Source organism: Mesoplodon densirostris, chromosome 4, assembly GCF_025265405.1.
Source record: "Mesoplodon densirostris isolate mMesDen1 chromosome 4, mMesDen1 primary haplotype, whole genome shotgun sequence".
In the NCBI taxonomy this organism is placed as follows: domain Eukaryota; kingdom Metazoa; phylum Chordata; class Mammalia; order Artiodactyla; family Ziphiidae; genus Mesoplodon; species Mesoplodon densirostris.
Window position 1 is genome coordinate 176,909,482 of NC_082664.1, and position 24,110 is coordinate 176,933,591.

The following is a 24,110-nucleotide window of genomic DNA, read 5'->3' on the forward strand; positions in this document are numbered from 1 at the left end:
CATGCAGAGGGAAGACCGTGTGAAAACAATGGGAGAAGGCGGCCGTCTACAAGCCAAGAAGAGAGGCCTCAGAAGAAACCAACCTTGCTGACACCTTGATCTTGGACTTCCAGCCTCCAGAACCACAAAAAAAATCTCTGTGTGTAAGCCTCCTAGCCTGTGGTTCTTTGTTATGGCAGCTCTAGCCTCTCCTGGTTGCCAACTGCCAGAGCAACTCTGAAAACCTTCATTAGCTACTGATGCTGGACAATTAAAGCTGCTTTGCCATGGGGACATAGCAGCATGTCGTCCACAGAGAACCCCAACTCTCATAGGCCTTTGCTGTGATCATCCTGGAACTGACCCCAAGGAAGGCTTCAAGGGCTGCTGACCTACCCCTGCAAGGGACACCCCCAGATCCACTCTCTACCCCCCAAACACTGACGTGGTCCCAGGCTCAGTAGGAACCTTCCAGTTGGCCAGTACTTGGTTTCTGGTTGAACCACCAAAGTTTTCTCAGGTCTAATTAAAAATCTAGGTCTTTGATTTAGGAGGATTACAGAGAAATGAAGTCAAAGTCAGTTTATCAAGAAGAAACACATCACAGCCAAACACAAGACCTAATGTTACCCTTATCAGGAAAGTACTTTTCAAATACACAGGCCTAAGGAGTACTGGTTCACAAACAACTAAGAAAACACACACACACACACACACACACACACAGAGCCTTTATCCCACTGACAGAATGAGCTGTGAGAAATTAAGTTATTTTGACAAAACACTAGGTCCACTAGGCAGAAACGTTTAGCACCATTGCCAAAGGAAGGTATGGTGCCAAAAAGGAAGAGAGGGAGGTAAGGACCCTCCTCAAGGGAAACAGAGAAGGGAGAACACGTGGAGACAGTGAGAGACTAAAGATTTGTGGGAGAGGAAAGCTCATGCGTCCAGCAGCAGAAGGGGGGTGAGGGTGACCAGTCCAGGGACATGGAAAGGGAGGAGGCCATAGGCCCACAGGCAAAGCTGCATGGACTGGGTAGCCCTTACGGGTACGTGAAGCCCTAGACCATTTTTCTTCAAAGGAGGCTTTTCCAAATGACAAAGGATGGTGGCAGCTCTCCGCAGCTACGTGAGCAGCTCTTTCAGTGTGAAAACCAGCACGAGGTGGGGTGGGACAGGAACAGCGGGTCTGCTCTGGCATCCACGTGTATACACTGCTGGCCACACAGGGGACCCAGTGACCCCAAGAGACTAGTGGGAGACCGGATGGCATCTCCAGAGGAACCCTGCCTTCTTCCCAGGGGAAGTCAGGTTTGCTACCTATGTGGCCAGAGACAGCCTCAGAAAGATGGTCAGTTATCTGCCCAGGGGTCCCACTGCTGAGCGCTTGCTCCTGGAGGCACAGGTTCAGGCCTCAGGCCCCGGGGTAAAGGCATGACACAGTCCCCAAAACACGACACATGAAAATGCTACTGGAGCACATGTCAGGAAGAACACGATCACGCTAAAATTATTCCCACTTCCTTTTTCTGCTAACTAGCTAGCTTACCATGCAGGCAGCCCTCTCTGGCTCTCTCTCTGTTTGTCTCTCTCTCTGTCTCTCTCTGTGTGTCTCTGTCTCTTTATCTGTTTCTCTCTATCTCTGTCTCTCTGGCTCTGGCTCTGTCTCTCTGTCTTTCTCTCTTTCCCTCTATCTCTCTCTTTGTCTCTCTATCTCTGTTTCTCTCACCCTCTGTCTGTCTCTGGATCTCTCTCTGTCTCTCTCTCTATCCAGTGTTCTGGAGAGCAGCCCAAGGATCCATATGTCACAGCCTGGCAGAGGAAGCTGGTATGAAGACACATCTATCCTCTTCCTTGCAAGTGGCTTGGGAATGAGCCTCATTGATGGAGGTTCAAATGAAGGGAAGGATAGGGGGTGGACAGCTGCACGGAGCATGGGACCCGCACGGCACCATGAAGTCTCAACTGTGAACTAAAGCCCAGCCGCCACTCCACGCTTCTATGTGTTGTAAGGACGTGAAATAGCTTGGTTGTAATTTGTAAAGTGCTTTTACACATTGTACAAGAGCCAGAAAGCTCAGCTGGGGCCCCACCCAAAACATTATTTCTAAGAGTTAAAAAAAATTGCTTTTGGAAACAAGCCACTGTACATGGTCAAATCCTGTCCTAAGCCACGTGATATGATAAGTAAGTTTGCCTTATGTTCCTCCGTCCTAGAGCCCTCCTGCCTCCCCTAGCCCCAATGGGTGCTCATCCAGAGTCAGCGTCTGCCATCTGACGCCCCGTGACAAGAGCCAGAGTGAGTGGAGCCCTTGCTATGCACCAGGCAGAGGGCTGAGCATCCGATAAACATCACACTTTTATTCTCACACATCAGGAGTTTGATAACTAATACGTCTCCCCAAATATAAGGAGACCCATCTTACTCAGTGAGAAGATCCTTCCAACACCAATTTTTTTTAAATTAATTAATTTATTTATTTTTGGGTGTGTAGGATCTTCGTTGCTGTGTGCGGGCTTTCTCTAGTTGTGGCGAGTGGGGGCTACTCTTTCTTGCAGTGCGTGGACTTCTCATTGCGGTGGCTTCTCTTGTGGAGCAAAGGCTCTAGACACGTGGGCTCAGTAGTTGGGGCACGTGGGCTCTAGAGTGCAGGCTCAGTAGTTGTGGCTCGCAGGCTCTAGAGCACAGGCTCAGTAGTTGTGGCACACGGGCTTAGTTGCTCCACGGCATGTGGGATCTTCACGGACCAGGAACCCCTTCCTCGAACCTGGGACCCCTGCATTGGCAAGCGGATTCTTAACCACTGAGCCACCAGGGAAGGCCTAACACCAATTTTTTATCCAGTCAATTATATAAACTCTTAGGGCCGTAGCTAAAGTAAATATGACTTACAAAATTTAATTTATTAATTTGGTTGCACATACATATTTATAACCACATACTATTTAAATTATACATTAATGGAGAAATATTGCCTTTTTCCAGTCTGACATATCATTACATAATTTTATTCATTGCATGTTCATTATCTCCAGAGTCAATTTTTGAGTCAATTCATTTTTTCCAGGACACGTCATCTTCATTTCCATCTCAGTTGTTTGAGATACAGCCCACGGTCACTGGAAAGTTTACCCCAAGCCACGAATATCCATTAATACAACATTAGGACAGCTGTTTTATGTATTGACACTATAGGTGTATATTTACGAGCACCACAATGTAACCACTATTGCCTTTGAAGGGAATCTTCTGAAGGTCTGTTTACAATGGCATCCAATATTCGCAATTCGTGAGGTCGGATTCCCAGAAATAACAGCTAAATCTGTGTTCAAGTCGTTTGTCTCCCTTCTGTTGACTGATTCCATCAAAAAACCTCTGTAAGCATACCAAACAAGCACTGATTGAAGTCATTTCAGGCCAATGTATTTTCTTTAAACAATCCTTTTTTTTTTTTTCAGTTAAAGTCAGTGGGACACCATCCCAAACTTTCAGACACTTTATAAGGATTTGAATTTTTGGACCTGCCTTCTTTCCTAAAGGATGATTTTGGCAGAAGCCTTTGGACCTATGCTCTGATTTACATGAGATCATTCACCCCCTTGTACCGATCAAAACTGAGGTTCAGAAGTGGAAGTAACTTTGCTAAAAGCTAGTGTTTGACTGCCGTTCGGCAGGGCCAAGTGCTGAACCGCCAACACCACTGCCCGTGCTCCCCCGATGTGGCCCTTGACCTCATGTCCACTTTCGGCAGCCAATTCCCTTTCTAGAGCTTCCCTGCTGCTCTCAGAATCCAAGGTAATTCTCATTCCTTCCTCTGACACAATAATTTCACGAATAGGAATTTATCAGAAGGAACCCATTAGAAATGTGCACGATTATTCAGCCCAAGGATATTCATGATAGCATTTTTTTTTTTTTTTTTTTACGCGGGCCTCTCACTGCCGCGGCCTCTCCCTTAGCGGAGCACAGGCTCCGGACGCGCAGGCTCAGCGGCCATGGCTCGCGGGCCCAGCCGCTCCATGGCATGTGGGATCTTCCTGGACCGGGGCACGAACCCGTGTACCCTGCATCGGCAGGTGGACTCTCAACCACTGCGTCACCAGGGAAGCCCGATAGCATTATTTTTAAGGGCAAAAACTTGGAAACAAACTAAGCATCCACAATGAGAGACGTGCTAAACTAACTATATACTCCCATTGGAATGGTAAGCAGCCGTATTTAACATTCATGAAATATTAAGTGGAAAAAATGAGAGGTGGTGTAATATGCTTCTAGCTTTACTATTATTATTATTTGGCCTCGCAGCTTGTGGGATCTTAGTTCCCCAACCAGGGATTGAACCCAGGCCCTCAGCAGTGAAAGTGTGGAATCCTAACCACTGGACTGCCAGGGAATTCTCTAGCTTTATTAGTTTTTTAAATAAAAACCTATATATATATAAAGACTAGGAAGAAGCACAATGACAGGTTAACTTAGTTAATCTTGGGAGATGGAATTAAATGAGGTGGTTATTTTCTCATTTTTATTTTTGTTTCCCCCTTCCAAAAAGTCATGTCTATCCCAAAAACATAACTCCAACAGTGAGAATTTGAGGGTCAAGAAAGAGGAAACAGGCCACGTGGAATGGCAGGAGACAGAACTGGGTGGAAATGATGTCTTGTTTTACAAACTGTTGCCTGGATTACTTTCACAGAGGTGTTGCCCTGCAAAAAGATTTTCCAATTAAGGGGAAAAGATTCAGGCTGTAATCCTGGGAAGTTATCGAGTTCAAAATCGGTTTGGTCTCCCCATAACAACTGCACAGGTATAATAGCCTGTCTTACAGAACCAACCAAGTGTGCAAAGCACATGGCATATGTCAGACGCTCTGCTATGACCAAAAATCAAGCAAGCTCTCCTAGGGAAGAAGCTAGTGCTCTTTTAATCCAGTTCCTGGCCCAGGGTTCGTGCTAGGTGAGAAGTAACAGATTTGGCAAAAATGACACATTCTCTACCCTCAGGGAGTCCACTAATCCAGCATAGCCAGGCCAATGAAGACATGGATGCAATGAGCAGAAAGGGAATGGACAGTCTCTGGGGGAGGTCCCAAAGTCACAGCCGGTTACTTGCTGGTACTGGGAGGAATTTCCAGTACCTAGAGGGCTAATGGCACTGGATTGAAAAAGGTAATAGGAAGCCAATTTGTACTCACTGCCAGGACAAAACAAGGTTATCTCTTAGTAAGTTACCATTCCATTCCCCTGCCATGTGGTTTCTAGCTACATGCAAAAACTGGCCTCTTTCAAGAGATCATTATACCCAACGAGAATAAATACAAAAACGTGTACACAACTGATACATAAACTCCGTGGTAGGTGGCCCCCCTAAGACAGCCCCCAGTGATCCCCACCGCCTGGCATTTACTCCCTAGTGAAATGTGAAATCCCCTCTCTTTCTAAGTGAGATGATCTTCTTGATTTGTTTCTAATGAATAGAATATAGCATGGGATGTCACTTCTGAGATCTAATTATAAGAAGACTGTGGCTTCTGTCTTAGGCATTCTCTCTCTCTCTTTCTCTTTGCTCGCCCTGGGGGAATCCAGCTGCCTTGTCACAAGGCAGTTTCGTGGGAGGGTCATGTGGTACAGGACCCAGGGTTCCTGACAACCAAATGAGTGAGCTTGGAAGCAAATATCCACCAGGCAAGCTTTCAGATGAGAGCACATCCCCAGCCAACAGCTTCACTGCAACCTTTTGAGAGATCCTGGACTGGAGACACCCAGTTGAGCTGCACCCAGACTCCTAACCATCAGAAACTGTGAGATGTTAAGTGTCTATTATTTCAAGCCACTAAGTTTGGGGGTAACGCATTGTACAGAAGAAGATAACTATTACAGACTCCAAATAGAAATTTCCAAAAAGGGGTTCCAGGTGGTATTAATGAGTGTTGAAATAAGAAGTCTAAGTGATTCATTCAGCCCTTACATGGATTCTGGATCCAGATTCCTGGGAGTTCATATCTTATGTCCTCCCTTTACTAGCATATAAATACAGGCATATTATTTAACCTCACTGTCCCTTAATTTCCAGGTCTGAAAATGGGAATAACACCACCATCTGGCTCACAGGAGAAAGACTAAATGAGTATATATATATATAAAATATGTGCCAAAGAGTAAGTGTTATGTAAGTGCTTGTTATTATGACAATTAAAACATAGTACAAAATGAGACATCACTATCATACTTTGTATTTTTAATTTAAAATTTGTATTTGCTTATATTTCATTTTGACAAAACTTCAGATTTACAAAAAAATTTCAAAAAAAGAAAGAAGAATGACCAGACACTCTTCTTCTAGATTTGTCAGATGTTAACATTTTTCCACTTGCTCTTCTCACATAACCACAGAAAATCATCAAAATCAAGAAATGAACTTTGATGCATTATCATCTAACCTACAAATATTATTGAGTTTTTTTTGTCATTTGTCCCAATAATGCCCTTTACAGCAAAAGAAAATCCAATATCACATGCTACATTCAGATGTCATGTCTCTAATCCACAACAATTCTTGACTCTTTTATTTGTCATTGTACTTTTTTTTTTTTTGCGGTATGCGGGCCTCTCACTGTTGTGGCCTCCCCCGTTGCGGAGCACAGGCTCCAGACGCGCAGGCTCCGGACGCGCAGGCTCAGCGGCCATGGCTCACGGGCCCAGCCGCTCCGCGGCATATGGGATCCTCCCAGACCGGGGCACGAACCCGTATCTCCTGCATCGGCAGGCGGACTCTCAACCACTTGCGCCACCAGGGAGGCCCTGTCATTGTACTTTATGATATTGATATTTTTGAAGAATACAAGCTAGTTATTTTGGAGAGTATTCCTCACTTTGGGTTTGTCCAATGCTTCCTCATAATTAGATCCCAGTTACGCCTTTTGGCAGGAATACTCTGGAAGTAATGCAAAGTTCTCAGAGCATGGTGTCAGGTGGCACAGGCTGTCCATTCATGCCATTTCTGGCAATGTTTCTTTGATCATTTGTTCAGGTGGTGTCTGCCATGTATCTATACTGTAATGTTACTATTTTCTCTTTGTAACAAAAAGTAGCTTCTGGGGATATACTTGGAGGCTATGTAAATACCCTTTTATTCCTCAAACTTTGACCCACTATGCTAAAACCAATTATCACTATGCTAGTTGGCAAATGGTGTTTTCCTAATTCCATAATTTATTTTGCATTTATTAGTTGACATTCTACTTTAAGGAAGAGCTTTCCTTTATTTATTTATTTATTTATCTATTTATATCAGTGTAGACTCATGGATTCTTACTTTATTCAATAGGTTATAATCTTTTACTCTCCATAATTTATATTAAAGCCAAATATAAATCTAAATAGTTCTGAATCAAATAGATTGCTTTGACAACATTTAAGGACCAGGAGTAGATATATTCATCTCTAAAAGACATGGGTATATTTTCTTTTATTAGAGCAAAGATTTTGCTCAGGCTAAGAATTTTATGTTGTCTTCATCCTTGCTCTGGTCAAGGTTAGTTCCACTGAAGACTAAGTAACTGAGTTGGTGTCATTATTAATCATTTCTACAGAGCATGACAGCATGACACATTCAAGATAAATAGTAAGCATCTCTTCTAAGAATTGAAGAAAACTATCCTAACATTTCAACAACAGTTTGGCAAAGAATTCCAACAAACTACGACCCACTCCAGTTCCTCCACCCGACCGGACAGAGCAGTTCTCAGGAAACAAGCAGGCTATGACCCAGGATAGGAAATGGCAGGGGACACTGTGCCAAAGTATGACCTCCAAAACAAAATGTAGATGGGACCAAAGAAGAGCCCTGGTGGTACTGCTCACCGGGAATTGTACATTTTAATGCCCTACAATGTTGAGAATTTCAGAAAACAAAGCAGTGAAGGCAAGAGATAATCAGACTAGCAGAATAGCACCTACCTGACACTGGGAATTTAGTTATGAGCTGAAGACACAAACCTGCCTCAAATTGCAGATCTGAAAAGGTGATTAGTCCGGACACCAGAAAACAATCATGAAAGGGACCCAAAATAAATAAGTAAACACAGTTTAAACTTTGGATGCCAAAAGGAGATAAGAGCATTTTGAAAATCACGGAATTAATAAAGGTAGTTTAAGTGACCAGATAAAATATAAATATACCAAGACATTTACATTCCTATACACTAGCCAAAACTGGTTAAAAGATATAATAGGGAAAAGAAAGACTCTGTTTATGACAGAAAGCAATAAGTAGAAAAATCTAGGAATGATGCTAATAAGAAATGTGTAATAGAAACCCATGTGATGAAAACTATAAAACTTTAATGAAAGATATAAAAAACTTACATAAAAGAAGGCATAAACAGATATCTCTATAGTGTGACTAAAATTGAAAATGTGGCAGTCTTCCACCAAATTATGCATTGGTACAATGCTAGTTGAGTAGAAATTACAATGGACTTGAACAATTTTGACCAAGTTATTTTAAAGTTCATTTTGACAAATAAGCAGGAAAAAAACTGAAAGTAATACATTTTCCCTGATAACTGTTAAAGCCAATTATAAAGTTACAGTGATTATTAGAGTGTAGTACTGGTACGAATCTCAAAAACAGTAATAGAACAAAATGGTCATTAAATTGATCTTAATGTATATGCTTATAAGAACTTAAAGGAAGCAGCAGAAAGGGCAAGAGATGAATTATCCCACAAACAGAAAATGGCTCTTTTAAAAAAGTATATGTAATCATATACAGACATTTATATAAAGTATCATGTATATATCTTTAGAATTTAAAACATTAAATAAATACTAGGCACTAGGCAGGAAAAAAGAAATTGGTTATTTTGGAGAAAAAAATAACCTTACAGTGTAACCATACACCATACTCCAAAATTTACTTCAAATTTTTAAAAGTTAAATCATTTAAGAAATTGGAATAAAACAGAGGTTAATATTTAAACTGATCTCAGGATGAGAAATGACTTTCGAAGCATAAAAGCAATGATCCAAATCAAAGAGTATAAGTCACATATATGGTTAATTGATTTCCAGCAAAGGTGTCCAAGTAATTTATACTGGGTTAAATTCATGTCCACCCAGAACCTCAGAACATGAACTTAATCGGGAATAGGGTCTTGGCAGATGTAATTGGTTGAGTTCATATGGAGTAGGGTGGTCCTTACACCCAGTATGACTGGTGTCCTTATAAGAAGAGAAAACAGAGACACACATATAGAGGAAAGATTGTTGTGAAGACAGAAGCAGAAGTTGGAGTGGCTGTAAGCCTAGGAGTGCTAAGGATTGCCAACAGCCACCAGAAGCTGGGAAGAGGAAAGAAAGGATTCACCCTTAGAATCTCTAGAGAGAGTGTGGTTCTACCAACACCTGATTTTGAACTTCTACCTTCCAGAACTAGAAGAAAATTAATTTCTGGATTTTAAGCCACCCCATTTGTAGTAATTTGTCATGTCAGCCCTAGGACACTAATAAAAAATTCAGTGGGAAAAGGAAATCTTTTCAACAAATGGCGCTGGAAATATTAAATAGCCATATGGAAAAATAAATAAAACTTGATCCTTACTTCACACTACATACAAAAGTTGACTTAAACTGGATCACTTTCTACAATACATTTAGAATAAAACATAGAGGAAAATCTTAGTGACTTTGGGTTTGGAAAAGATTTCTAAAATAGGATACAAAAAGCACAGACTATAAAAAAAAAAAAAAAAAGAAAAAAGAAATCAGGGCTTCCCTGGTGGCACAGTGGTTGAGAATCTGCCTGCTAACGCAGGGGACACGGGTTCGAGCCCTGGTCTGGGAAGATCCCACGTGCCGTGGAGCAACTAGGCCTGTGAGCCACAACTACTGAGCCTGCGCATCTGGAGACTGTGCTCCGCGATAAGAGAGGCTGAGATAGTGAGAGGCCCGTGCACCGCGATGAAGAGTGGCCCCGCTTGCCACAACTAGAGAAAGCCCTCGGAGAGAAACGAAGACCCAATACAGCAAAAATCAATCAATCAATCAATCAATCAATTTGACTTCATCAATATTTAAAACTTATACTCTTTTTTTTTTTTTTTTTTTTTTTTGTGGTACGCGGGCCTCTCACTGCTGTGGCCTCTCCCGTTGCAGAGCACAGGCTCCGGACGCGCAGGCTCAGCAGCCATGGCTCACGGATCCAGTTGCTCCGCGGCATGTGGGATCTTCCCAGACCGGGGCACGAACACGTGTCCCCTGCATCGGCAGGCGGACTCTCAACCACTGCGCCACCAGGGAAGCCCTAAAACGTATACTCTTAAAAAACATGTTACAAAATAGAAGGCAAGTCACAGACTGGGAGAAAATATTTGCAAGGCATATGTATGACAAAGGGGTTTTATCTAAAACATATATTGACTCTCAAAATTAAATAATAAGATAAATAAGAAATGGACAAATGATTTTAACAGACACTTCACCAAAGAAGCTATAAGAATGGCGATATGCACATGAAAAGACACTCAGCATCATTAGTTATTAGGGAAAAGCAAATTAAAACCACAAAAAGATACTATTACACACCACTAGAATTGCTCAAATTTAAAATGCTAAAGCAACTAACTATCTCCCAATTTTAAAAAAGGATTAAAAAAAATGCTGACTATTCCAAGCATTGGTAATGATGTAGAGTAACTGGAACTTTCCTGCACTGCTGGTGGGAATGTGAAATGGTACAATCACTTTGGAAAACAGTTGGTCAGCTTCTTAAAAAGGTAAGCCTACACCCAGCATGTGATCCAGTCATTTTGCACCTAAGTATTTACTTGAGAGAAATGAAAGCATATGGCCACACAAAGACTTGATCAGGAATGTTCACAGCAGCTTTATCTGTAATATCCCCAAACAGAAAAGAACCCAAATGTCCATCAAGTGGTTTAAAAGATAGATAAATTGTGGTTTAACCATACAATGAAATACCATTCAACAAAATAAAAAAGAAAGGAAATATTGGTACATGCAACATCATGGATAAATTTCAAAATAATTGTGGTAAATGAAATAAGCCAGAAAGAAAGAGTACATATTGTATGATTCCATTTATATAAAATTCTAGATTGTGCAGACTAACATACAGTGACAGAAAGTAGATCAGTTGCTACTGAGGATGGCGGGGGGTCGGGGGGAGGGATTACAAGGGGTGCAAGGAAACTTCTAGGAATGATGTATATGTTCATTATCTTGATTGTGGTGATGGTTTGATGACTATATACATATGTCAAAGTTTATCAAAAATGTACACTTTAAATATGTGCAGTGTATTATACATTAATCATACCTCAATTACCCTGTAACCAAAAGAATGGAATCATAAAAAAAGTATGGGGAAACATTTATAACAATGACATGTCATGGTTAATGTACTAAACATACAAAATGGCCTTAAAATTCAATAAGAACGCATAAACAAAATTTTAAAATAGTCAAAAGTGGAAAAAAAAACATTCACAACTAAAAATTTTTTTTCAATAATTATATTAACAAAAATATTATTTAAAACAATGCTTTGCCTCCCAGTTCTCATTGATAAAAGGGGCATTTCTTTTCAATTTTAATAGTGAATGTGGCTTCGATGCAGTGAAATGGGCATTCATATTCCAGCAACGGTAACGCAACTGGGAAACTTTTCAGAGAAGCCATTTGCCAATATTAAAATCTTCATATCTCTAGATGTTGCAATATGAAGTCATCTTAATTTTCTCCTCTATAATTTCCTCTTTTCACATTTTTAATAGTGACCATAAATTCTTTCATCCGAGAAAATATTCTTAAAAGGAAAATCTTTGAATTAGCTTCATTTGGCAAATGTACAAGCACAAAGAGTTGGATGTACCTTGTAGGTCTCCTACCTATTGACTAAGGGGTTTCCTGCAGTGGGGGAGGGGTAGCATGACACTGTCACCATGGACTCAGCTTCCGGAGGGCTCACTGGATGCATACCACAATGACCACCGTGTCCCATGAGCATCTCCCAATCACACATGGTTCCAGCTTATTCTCTCATATATGTCTCTACCTCTTCCTAACAATACTTAGAGGAAATTAATACCAGCTTCTCAAGAAAGAAAACATCTCTAAGGATCTCTATGCCATAGATAAGGTCCAGAGATGGAGAAAAACACTCCATGCCTCGTCTGGTTGGCAGCTAACCCAGACTCACAGGGCAGGATATCACTGACATCATGAAGAAAGGGGAACAAAGTGGAATGAATGCATGAAGTGACATGTCGTAGAGCCTCATCAGGTCATGGAAAGACCCGGACTCCAACCCGCCACGACACAACTTCCATCCATTGCCCTCTCTTCCTTCTATACCATGTGGACTCTCATTTGCTTTCATAGTGGTCCGAGTTTTAGATGGGGATCTGTTTATCCTCAAGTAAACCAATAAAGCAGTTTTAGTCCCCACAGTCCAAACCATCTAGCAGAGGGAAACTGTCCAGTCTGCAGATATGGACACCAAGCAGTGACTGTGTCAATGGGTCAAGCCCCAAACAGCTGCAACAACACAGAGAAAACATGAAAAGTCCTCTGGGGCTCAAGGTTCACATACTGATCCAATCAGAGGGTTACCAGTTGTCCCAAATACTCATTCAATCACAAGTAAAGAGTGTTTTCTTTCATGGTCTGACATCTTAATGACAGTGTCAAATCATTGTGAAGATTAGAACTGAAGCCAGAATGATCACCATTCAAGGCATATGCTGATCTTAACCATTTCAAATTGGCCACCGCTAGCTACCAGATGACAAGGGGCAGAATAGATGACACATTCACAGCCAGGCTCACAACCTCCGCCTTTGTTCTTAAGAGAAACTCTGCCAGCAATGATGAAACATGGATTTTGTCAGGACAAACTCTTTCCTTGACCATAAAATGAATTAAAAATAAAACACGAACATGGGTGAAAACCTAGATATGTCCCCCAGTAACAAAGAAGATACGGTACTGTATGGTTCAGAATTGTTAGATTCCAAACAGAGCATTAGGGTCAATTTTGGCCCTGCCGCTAACTTCTTTGAGCACGTCACTCACTTCTCTAAGTCAGTTTTCTTACTGGGAAAAGGAGTGTGTTGAAGTAGATGACCTCTAAAAGCTTTATGCCTAACCACTTAGAGGGAATTTTAATACAAGATGGTCATCTGGGCAGTGAACACATGAGATTGAGAGGCCGGAGTCTGGTCTTGCACCATCAACATGGTCCCTGGTCTCTTTGTTCCAGACAGTGTCCAATCTTTCCCTCCTCAGGGCAATATGCCTCATGAGTCAGTCTTGCAGGTAGAGGCTGCATGGATTCACGATTTAAGGGGGCATCAAATCATACTGGCTTAATATCGGGAATATTATCCCCCTTACGTTTGCTTTTACGCTTGTTTATGAATTCTTTACATGTGGTGGGCTAAATACATATTTGATGAATGAATAAATGAATGAAGAAACTAAATGTGAAGAATTCTCCGGGCCACATTTTAATGTAGCTAGCTTGACTGCTCTCATCTACTTGGACAGCAGCAGAAACCAATAAATGAAAGAACAGATATCAAAAAGAGAAGAAGAGAACTTTAGCAAGCATTTCTATTAGATATATAGTAGTTACACAGTAAGCATTACAACTGCATTATTAAATGAGCATAGTGACACATATGGGACAATGGACAGAGTCTTTAAGGATAATGAATAAGACCATTCTGGGTTCTGGGGTTAAGACCACTGCCATATGAATCAGCTATTTGTGCTTCAGGATACCAGCCCTTATTAACGGATAGCTTAGATGTGTAGCTGATGCTTCAAAGGTATAGGAAACTCCTCCACCTCAATGCATCCCAGGAAATGTTTACATCAGTTTGAGATATGGGGAAAGATTCCTATTGCAACCGAGGAGTAAAGAAGGGATTTTGGTACCACTGGGCAAGGTAGGAAACAAAGGAGAGTCAGAGTATGATCAGGGTAACATGAGCTCTGTTCTCCATCACTGTGGTGAACTGGTTAGGAGCTGGGATCCAGAAACAGATCACTGGTTTGAATTCTCACTCTACCATTCCTTAGCTGGGTAACCTTTGGCAAGGTATGCTCTCTGGGCTTCAGCTTCAACATGTATAAAATGATTGCTAATAATTCCAACCTGATAGGGTTGTTGAGAGGATTAAATGATGTCACCGTTACCTGGCGCATAAAAGAGTGCCTGGCATCTAGCAAGAGTTCAATAAATGTTGGCTGTTCTTACGATCTGACCTCTTGGGTTGAGTGTGAGCCCATATGATTAGAAAAGGGACAGCTACAAAAGATCTTCAGGAGAGCCTTCATGGGATTCACGCGAGCAGTATGGGCCAGAAACTGACTGGAATACTTAAGAAAAATGTTATAAAATGGTAGGCACAGCAGCACCCAGAAAATAAAATGTTTCTGAGTAGGAAGCATCCAGTCTCCCTACATCTGCAGGGAAACTAACCAGGCTACAGCATTTTGGGAACTAGAAGCTCAGGAGGCACCCAGAGAAAACAGTCTTAGTAATAAAAGTGTGCATTTACTGAGCACTTCCTGCATGTCAGGCCTGATTTGAGTCATGTGGACTGACTTATCTTGACATGGACATTGCCTCCCCAGGAAGGGCAGGGGCAGGGATGAGGCTGCTCCAAGCAGCTCTGAGGTCAACAGTCTTGGGCATGTGGGAGGAGGGGGCACTGACAGGGGAACACGTGTAAAACGAGAGCACGTGGGGCACCTCTTCGGGGGACCTCAGGAACAACTGGGCAGTGTGATTGAGGGGAGCTGATTCTAGCTATGAATATAGTGAGAACTCATGCCTTCGTACTGTGAGTATCAAGAAGAAGGGACCTAGGTCTTTCCTGGTAGACAGTGGTTAAGAACCTGCCTGCCAGTGCAGGGGACACGGGTTCGAGCCCTGATCCGGGAAGATCCCGCATGCCTTGGAGCAAACTAAGCCCATGCATCACAACTACTGACCTGCGCTCTAGAGCCCAGGAGCCACAACTACTGAGCCCGCGTACTACAACTACTGAAGCCCGTAAGCCTAGAGCCCATGCTCCGCAACAAGAGAAGCCAATGCAATGAGAAGCCCGCACACCGCAACCAAGAGTAGCCCCCGCTCGCCGCAACTAGAAAAACCCCACGAGAGGCAACAAAGACCCAACATAGCCAAAAATAAATAAATAAAAATAAATAAAAATTAAAAAAAATAAAATAAAGAAGGGACCTGTACTTACTGATCCAAGGCTGATGAGTGCCGTGCTATTTGGATCACTCATCCAAGATGGCAAAAGGGTGAATTTACCTTCATGGTTGTGGCATTTGCCAACACATGGACCACATTCCATGTATCTAAGTGAACCTGGGGCCGAGTCACAACTGAATGAAGCCCTCACCCACATTTGACCCGTAACACCACTTCTGTATTCTGCTTGGCTGGTAGTTAATTGTTTTTATTTATTTAACAAATATATATACAGACCTAATGTCACATGCCAGGTAGTTTTGAATGTTTTATGAATATTGGCCTATTTGATCTTTATGAACAATCCTATGGGGTAGGTACTGTTCTAATCCCCATTTTACAGATGAGGAAAGTGAGGTGAAGAAGGTGAGTAAAGGTTAACTATAGGATTCAAACCCATGTGGCCGCACTTCCAAGTCATCGTTAGCTCTGCCACCAAGGAGTCCTACATCACAGGGATGGGGAGGGGGTGTTTCTTTTTAAGTATTATTCTCCATGCAGTAGCTCCCCTTTTAGAAGAAGAAGGAAAATAAAAAAGAAACAAAAGGCTCAAAGAGAGCAGGCATCCCCAAGGCATCACGAAATGCCTGACGCTCTGGAGTCACTTTAGAGCAAATCTTTTTCCAGTGATTTCTTTTTCTGAACATCAGAGTTGGTGCCCAGAATGGATTTTGCTGCAAAACTGGTTGTTACTATGTCCCTGTTATCTCGCCATCCAGGTGGTCATGAACTGAAAGGTGACCTCCTCACCACCAGCCCTAATGCCCAGCTCTTCCCTTGCAAGGACCCAAATCAAAGCTGCTTCTTCCACCATTGAAACAGCTGTCAGAGAAGCTGCTTTCCAACAGCTGCCTTTTCCAAACGCTTTCCCTTCCAAGGAGGATGCCACGGCAGCGCCGCCCTGCCCTATTTCAACCTGGTGCACGTCGGCCCCAGGGAGGGAGGCTTCAGGCACCGTGCGAGAAGACCTGGCTCTCGTCCCAGCTCTGCCGATGGTGATTTGGTGGCCTTGGGTAAATGGTTTAACTTCTCTGTACCTTAGCCCCTTCTTCTATAGCCTGAAGGAGAGAGCCAGGAAGGATCTTTCTTCGACATTAATGTAGTTAATAAAGATCTTTTAAAATTACTAAGTTCTTGGGCTTCCCTGGTGGTGTAGAGGTTAAGAATCTGCCTGCCAATGCAGGAGACATGGGTTCGAGCCCTGGTCCGGGAAGATCCCACATGCCGTGGAGCAACTAAGCCCGCAGTTGTGCGCCGCAACTACTGAGCCTGCGTTTTAGAGCCTGTGAGTCACATGAGCCCACGTGCCTAGAGCCTGTGCTCCGCAACAAGAGAAGCCGCCTCAATGAGAAGCCCACGCACTGCAATGAAGAGTAGCCACCGCTCGCCGCAACTAGAGAAAGCCCGTGCCCAGCAACGAAGACCCAACGCAGCCAAAAATAATAAATAAATAAATTTATTTTTAAAAATTACGAAGTTCTTTTGAATCCACTTGTGTCCAAAGCAAGGTAACTGAGAGACTCCACCCTGGGCAGTGGTTTCAAGGAAGTTGTTAACCAACCAGGGGCTGGTGGGAGGCAGCTATTCACAGTCTCACACACATACACACACACACCCTTCATCTCCCCCGGCCCCCAATCTTGACTTCTCTGTCTCTCCACCTCTTTTTTCAGTCCTCAACATACTCCTTCCACCTTACACTTCCAAAATTTGAAGAATAATCTTTGATTCACAGGTAGAAAGAGTCTTGGGGAAAACTCATCTTCTTGTGGCAAAGCCAGAAAATGCAAACAGATGTCATATTTCAGTCTGTGCTTTTCTCCAAATATCTACCCGAAAACTGGGCTGAGACATTGCTTCCCATCACCTACCTAGCCTGCTTATCCCCTCTCTTGGTCCCTAACACTAACTAGGGCAAGTTCTCACCTCCTTTGAATCCTGGCTCTATAAAACGGGCTTAAAATACCCGCTTAAAGTACGGCATGCGGTCGTCATGCATGTCAGCGCCTGGCACCGTGCAAATTCTTGGTCGTGATTATATGTACATATTCGTGATGCTATTTTGTGTAATGAGGCCCATCCAGAAGGCCTTGGAATGCAAGCGTACACAGTGCTGTTGGCATGGTGACGGTGGAGCAGGCAGGAAGGGGCAAGGGCTGAGTGTCTTTCCTCCGAGGGCTGACTTGACCTGCCTGGTCCTGCAGACTCAGACCCTTGTCACAGCTGGTGATTTACAAACACACAAAAGGCTTCTGGGTGGTGAGCCGCAGAAGGCATTTAGAATGAGCCTCTTTCCCATCCCTGAGGGGGTGAGAGACAAACGACAATGCTCCAGTGATGGGGAAAAAGACAGAGAGCACATCACAACCCCCAGGGTGGTTGTCCTGGGGCCTCAGACCTCAGGTGTGTTAAGCATCCTGGTGAAGAGCATCCCCTCCTCAGGAACATTTTCTTTTACAAGTGAATTAAACAAGTCAGCGTACTGAATAGCTCTCTAATTCCTCAGGGAAACCGGAGGGCCAGCCGTAAAAGAAGGAAACGGCAAATCCAGTCCATGCTGTTCTCATTGTGTCAGTCAGAGCTGGCAAAGGGGGTAAATAAACCAGTACAGCATCCCCCTGGCCTGGATCCCTGCCCGATCCTCGCTCAGAAATTTCCTTTCAGGACAAATGGCCTGGAGGGGACTCATGTGCTATTTTCTGATGGCAGTGTTTAAGGAGATAGAGCCATGAAGTTTGAACCGACTTAATTCGAGAAAGCAGGACACCGATACCCCCTCTCAGGAGCCGGCACGACAGCCTGAGAGCCCAGCGCGGGGCCTTCCTCACCAGCTCCATCCGAGCGAAGCTCTTTTCGATAGAGCTGAGGCCCTGGCCCAGAAACTGAGCCCATGGCCCTGCCTTCAGCTAATTCAGGAGGAGGTGAGGGCTGGCCACATAAATCACTTGTAGAGCTGCTGAAGAAGCTTGCTATTAGGAATTGCCAAAATGTTCCATGTTTTCCCTTGGTTTCATACACTTTCTTTTTTTTTTTTTTTTTTTTTTTTTTTTTTTTTTTTTTTTTTGCGGTACGCGGGCCTCTCACTGTTGTGGCCTCTCCCGTTGCGGAGCACAGGCTCCGGACGCGCAGGCTCAGCGGCCACGGCTCACGGGCCCAGCCGCTCCGCGGCATGTGGGATCTTCCCGGACCGGGACACGAACCCGCGTCCCCTGCATCGGCAGGCGGACTCTCAACCACTGCGCCACCAGGGAAGCCCCACTTTCTTTTTTTAAACACACATTAATAGTGGATCCATTCCATGTGCTTTGGAATCTCCAAAGATCCACGTTGTTCCCTGTAAATCTCCTTCACAGGAAAGTCACCCCGCCCACAGGTGACTCTGAGTTTCCTGAATCTGTCAGTGTGCCATATGCCATGGCCTGCTGCCCCGAGAAGATGCCGTAGGGACTGTCACAGAGGGGGCAGCGTCAGTGGTGGGGTCTTTAGATCCCAGACAAGGCCCCCTAAACTCCTTAGTATTCTGGGGTTGGGTGGGCAGAGCAGGGACAATGTTCACGGAGCTCTTGGCATCATCAGAAGAGCTATAAGGCACTTAATTTCCATTGTGACTCATGCCTGCCCTTGATCTGAGCTGTAGACTGAAGGTTCATGTCCCCACAAAATTCATGTGTTGAAACTTAACCTACAATGTGATGGCAGTAGGAGGTGGGGCCTTTGGGAAGTGATTAGGTTATGAGGGTGAAGCCTTCATGCATGGGATTAGTGCCCTTAGAAAAGAGACCCCAGAGAGCTTCCTGGTCATTTCTGCCTTGTGAGGACTCAACGAGAAGACAGACATCTGTGAACCAGGAAACAGGCTCTCAACAGACCACAAATCTGCCGGCACCTTGATCTTGGACTTCCCAGCCTCCAGACCGTGAGAAATAAATGTCTGTTGTTTATAAGCCACCCAGCCTCTGGTATTTTTTTCTAGCAGTCTGAATGGACTAAGACAATAAGCAAGTCCCAACCTAATCAAGACATTCCAGCAGACAGTTCAGTTGCCAGGAGAGGCGAGCCAGGGAAGGCGCGTGGGCATAGATTGGAGCTGGGGCATAAGCAGTCAGCGGTACCCAAGGGAAGAGACTGGGCAGAGCAGCAGCAGGCTCTTCTTCCCTGCACAGACATCCCCACACTCCCCACAAAGAGCTGCAGCATTAACTGCACGTCTCCTTGCTAAAGATTCTCTCCCTGAGTGTCTACGAAAACTAATGAGTGCAATCATAGCACCACTCAAGACCTTTCCACCTGCCCAGCACTTCACGAGATGAGCTCATTAATCCACACAGCCCTCCCGTGAAGCTGGTAATTATGATTATGCCCAGTTCAGAGATGGAGTAACTGAGCAGAGATGAAGCTACTTCCTGGAGTCTCTAGGCACACTGCAGCCCTTCTCTCTCCATAAAGGAAAGCACAAGTGGGAGGGAGACGCAAGAGGGATATGGGGATATATGTATATGTATAGCTGATTCACTTGGTTATAAAGCAGAAACTACCGCACCATTGTAAAGCAATTATACTCCAATAAAGATGTTTAAAAAAGCAGCACAAGTCTCTGAGATGCATTTTCCTGTCTTTTCTTTTATCCCAGCTTCCACTGATACGAGTATCCCTGAAGCAGGAGATAGATGGGCTCTAGGCTAGGCATTTACAACTAGCCTCCTCTTTGCACTTGGAGATGGAAGTAACAACAGGAACAGGGTAAATAGCTGGACTTTGCTTCCTGTGTACGCTTGAAGATAACAGTTATGGCAGGGACAGAGAGGGGCTAAACCCTGTCTGAGGAGAAGATCAAGAGGTCACGTATCTCCCATCCTTGGGGAAAGGGAGACATTGCACACGCGCAGAAAGGCTCCTTGGGGGTCAAAAAGGAGGGGGCACCACCCCATAGTATGTGATGTTAAGGCCGCCCTATAGGCCTCTGGGCTGGAATCCATCTTGGAAAAAAGTTGCGCACGCATACTGGGGAGGGTCCTAGGGCAGGTCAGGTTTGGAAAAAGAAACCAGATAATTGGCCTAAGGTAAACAAAGACCCTAAAGAACTGCCCTATATGAATGACTTAACCGCCTCATTATTGAGCTCCTCCTCAAAAGGGAGGACGCCCACACCTTCCTCTCCAGGTGTGCATCTCTGCCTTGCTTTGGTCTTAACTAAACAAACTGCTTCTCGGTATGCTCTCCCACTTATGGAGCTGTGTCTCTAATAATGAACTTTGTACCTGTTTTTACAGTTTTTGTCTCCTTGAGAAATGCATTTTTCAGCGGGGGCAAGGGCCAGGGGCGTTTTGCTTCTAGTCTCCAGCCCCTGGTGGACTAGCGGCTCGGATTCCTGGTTTTTCTCCAGGCTACCCAGGTTCAATTCCTGGGCTGGGAACTAAGATCTCACTTCAAGCCACTGCTCATGGCTGCCTCTCCAAGATCATCCTGAAAGAGGGTAGAAAATATATGGGCTGGATCTCCGTGTCACGTAACGGCTGACTAATTCCCTTTTAAAGTAGGGAATTTATTATCATTACCCCCAAAGTTACTGTTTCATAGCTGAGGTATTGCCAGACTCTTGCTGATGACTGATTCATAGTCAACAATGAATTATTAATTTAATCAATAGCTATTTATTGAATGTCTTCCATATTTCAAATGCTATACCATGCCCTGAGCTCAGTGCTAACTTAGTTTAAAAAAATAATAATGTGGATGCCCCCTTTGTTGTAATATTACTTAGCCTGAATACAGGGAATTCCTATGGAATATTTAATTAAAATAACCCATTGTTCCGTATTTTCCCTGCCCTCAACTTTTGCTTCCTCTAGATTTCATTGACCTAGGAATGAACTAATCACTTAATTTTGTAACCCCTAAACATTATCCCAAGTATTGGAAAAGAAAAGACCCTTTTGCCCATTACTGGTTCTGAACTTTTCCAACAGCCCCTTGTGCTAACAGTTGGAGCAAAGAGATACCCCTCCCCTTGTTTCCCAAAGCACAGCAGACATCTGTAGGAGGCATGATTCCTTGTGTCCGGCAGCAGGAAACCGCGGGTGAACCATGTGTGATTTTCTAGGGTGTTCACGCCTGTCAAAGGTTCAGGAGATAGAAGTTAAGAAAATTACCTGGTGAGTAGTTTAAAATGTTAATTTTCCGATCAGAGAAAATTAAGTTATGGAGCTAAGCTCCATATTATGGAGTTAAGCTCAAGCCCTAAAGAAACATCAAGCTCACGGCCCACCTCCAGCTGGCTCACTGCTATGAGACGCTGAGCGTAGACAGCTGGAGGGGCACTGTGGGTCTAAACCATCATATCGTGTCTCTGTATAATCTGGGGGCAATAATAAGCCAGCACTAGAGGGAATCAAAAGGGCGCAGGGTTAGACTTAAAGGTCCAGGGATCCAAGGTGCCAACTTACATAGCCATCACTGCCCTGTGGCATCCAGCATGGATGCCAAGTTTATGGGTAGCAGAGATGGGATGGGTGGATGTCAAGGAGAAAACAGAGAAATGAATGAATGAAGGCGGCCAACCTACATATATTTTGTGGGAGCTGGAGTGGCTGCTCCTGATGCTGTACCCTTTCTAACCAGCGTGATGGTGCCCGGAGAGCAGGTGGTTAAGAACCCACCATCCGATCCCATGGGTCTGGGTTCCAGTCGTGGCTCAACCACTTATTACTTCGACGAGACACAAACATCTCCAGGTCCTTGGTTTCTTCATCTCCGAAGCAGAGTAAGAGTGGTAGTGGTTCAGGGGATGGTGGTGAGGATAAAATGAAAGAATCCATACAAAATACTTTGTGTGCCTGATCTATAATATTCCCCCAATAAATGTAAACTATTATGGTTTCTAAATTTTAAAGTGTTACACAATTATAACAAAATATGTTAATGTTATTTTTGTTGTCCTTTTAAAAAATCTTGCATTCAATGCCCTTAGTTTAAGGTTATGCCTGATTAAAATGAACAGATGGTATTTTCTCCCTGGTTATAACTGTAGGACCAGAGAAATAAGCTTTTTTTTTTTTTTTTTTTTTTTTTTTTGCAGTACACGGGCCTCTCACTGTTGTGGCCTCTCCCGTTGCGGAGCACAGGCTCCGGATGCGCAGGCTCAGCGGCCATGGCTCATGGGCCCAGCCGCTCCGCGACATGTGGGATCTTCCTGGACCGGGGCACGAACCCGTGTCCCCTGCATCGGCAGGCAGACTCTCAACCACTGCACCACCAGGGAAGCCCCAGTTTTTCTTTTTAACCTAAAAGTTTCCATAGGGATTTGGCAGATGTTTTTGGATGTATACAATATTCAGGAAAACCCATTACTTCTTTTTTTTTTAACATCTTTATTGGAGTATAATCGCTTTACAATGGTGTGTTAGTTTCTGCTTTATAACAAAGTGAATCAGCTATACATATACATATACATATATCCCCATATCCCCTCCCTCTTGAGCCTCTCTCCCACCCTCCCTATCCCACCCCTCTAGGTGGTCACAAAGCATGGAGGAGATCTCCCTGTGCTATGCGGCTGCTTCCCACTAGCTGTTTTACATTTGGTAGTGTATATATGTCCATGCCACTCTCTCACTTTGTCCCAGCTTACCCTTCCCCCTCCCCATGTCCTCAAGTGCATTCTCTTCATCTGCATCTTTATTCTTGTCCTGCACCTTGGTTTTTCAGAACCCTTTTTTTTTTTTAGATTCCATATATATGTGTTAGCATACGGTATTTGTTTTTCTCTTTCTGACTTACTTCACTCTGTATGACAGACTCTAGGTCCATCCACCTCACTACAAATAACTCAGTTTCGCTTCTTTTTATGGCAGAGTAATATTCCATTGTATATATGTACCACATCTTCTTTATCCATTCATCTGTCGATGGACACCTAGGTTGCTTCCATGTCCTGGCTATTGTAAATAGAGCTGCAATGAACATTGTGGTACATGACTCTTTTTGAATTATGGTTTTCTCAGGGTATATGCCCAGTAGTGGGATTGCTGGGTCGTATGGTAGTTCTAGTTTTAGTTTTTTAAGGAACCTCCATACTGTTCTCCATAGTGACTGTATCAATTTACATTCCCATCAACTTAGATGAAAAAATTTTAAGTGAATCATATAAACTTTAGAACAAGGACTCATATATTGATACATAAAATTATACAGCTAGAAACAATAGAATATAATTTTTTAAAGGTTCAGTGCATTCCGAGGGTAGAAAATCAAAACTGATTATTTCTATAGTGATTTCTAATAATATTCATCATAAATCCCGCCTGGTGCTGCCCCATCACCGCCCCCCCAACTCATGTGGAAGCAAAGACCTCATCTCTACCTGCCCCCAAACCACTACAGCAATGGACTGTCAAAGTGTGTCCTGTCTGTCGCTCCCTATTATTTCAACAGGAGTTATTTATTCAGTCTTAAAAAAGAGGTGAACATGATGAAAAATGGACCTTATAACATGTACTAATTGAGAAAGAATGATCTGGATGTGAAACGCAATAAGAGCAGCCATTTGCTGGAAGAAGACATGGAGAGGAGGTTGTGGTGTACTTTGAAAATAAAGAACTATGTAGAGTAGCTCAGCATCTTGCCCCCCAAATCCCCTCTTGCCCCCAGCACAAGTCTTCAGACTTGGAAACAAAGAAGATAAACTTAAGATGGACAACATAAAAACTGCTCGTCATGGGGACCAGTGAGCTGAACTGGCTGCAAGCTGTGAGCAGGCTTCTCAAGCTTCGTATTGACATTTGGGGCTGGTTAATTTTCTGTACTTGGAGGCTCTCCTGTACACTGCAGGACATTTGGCAGA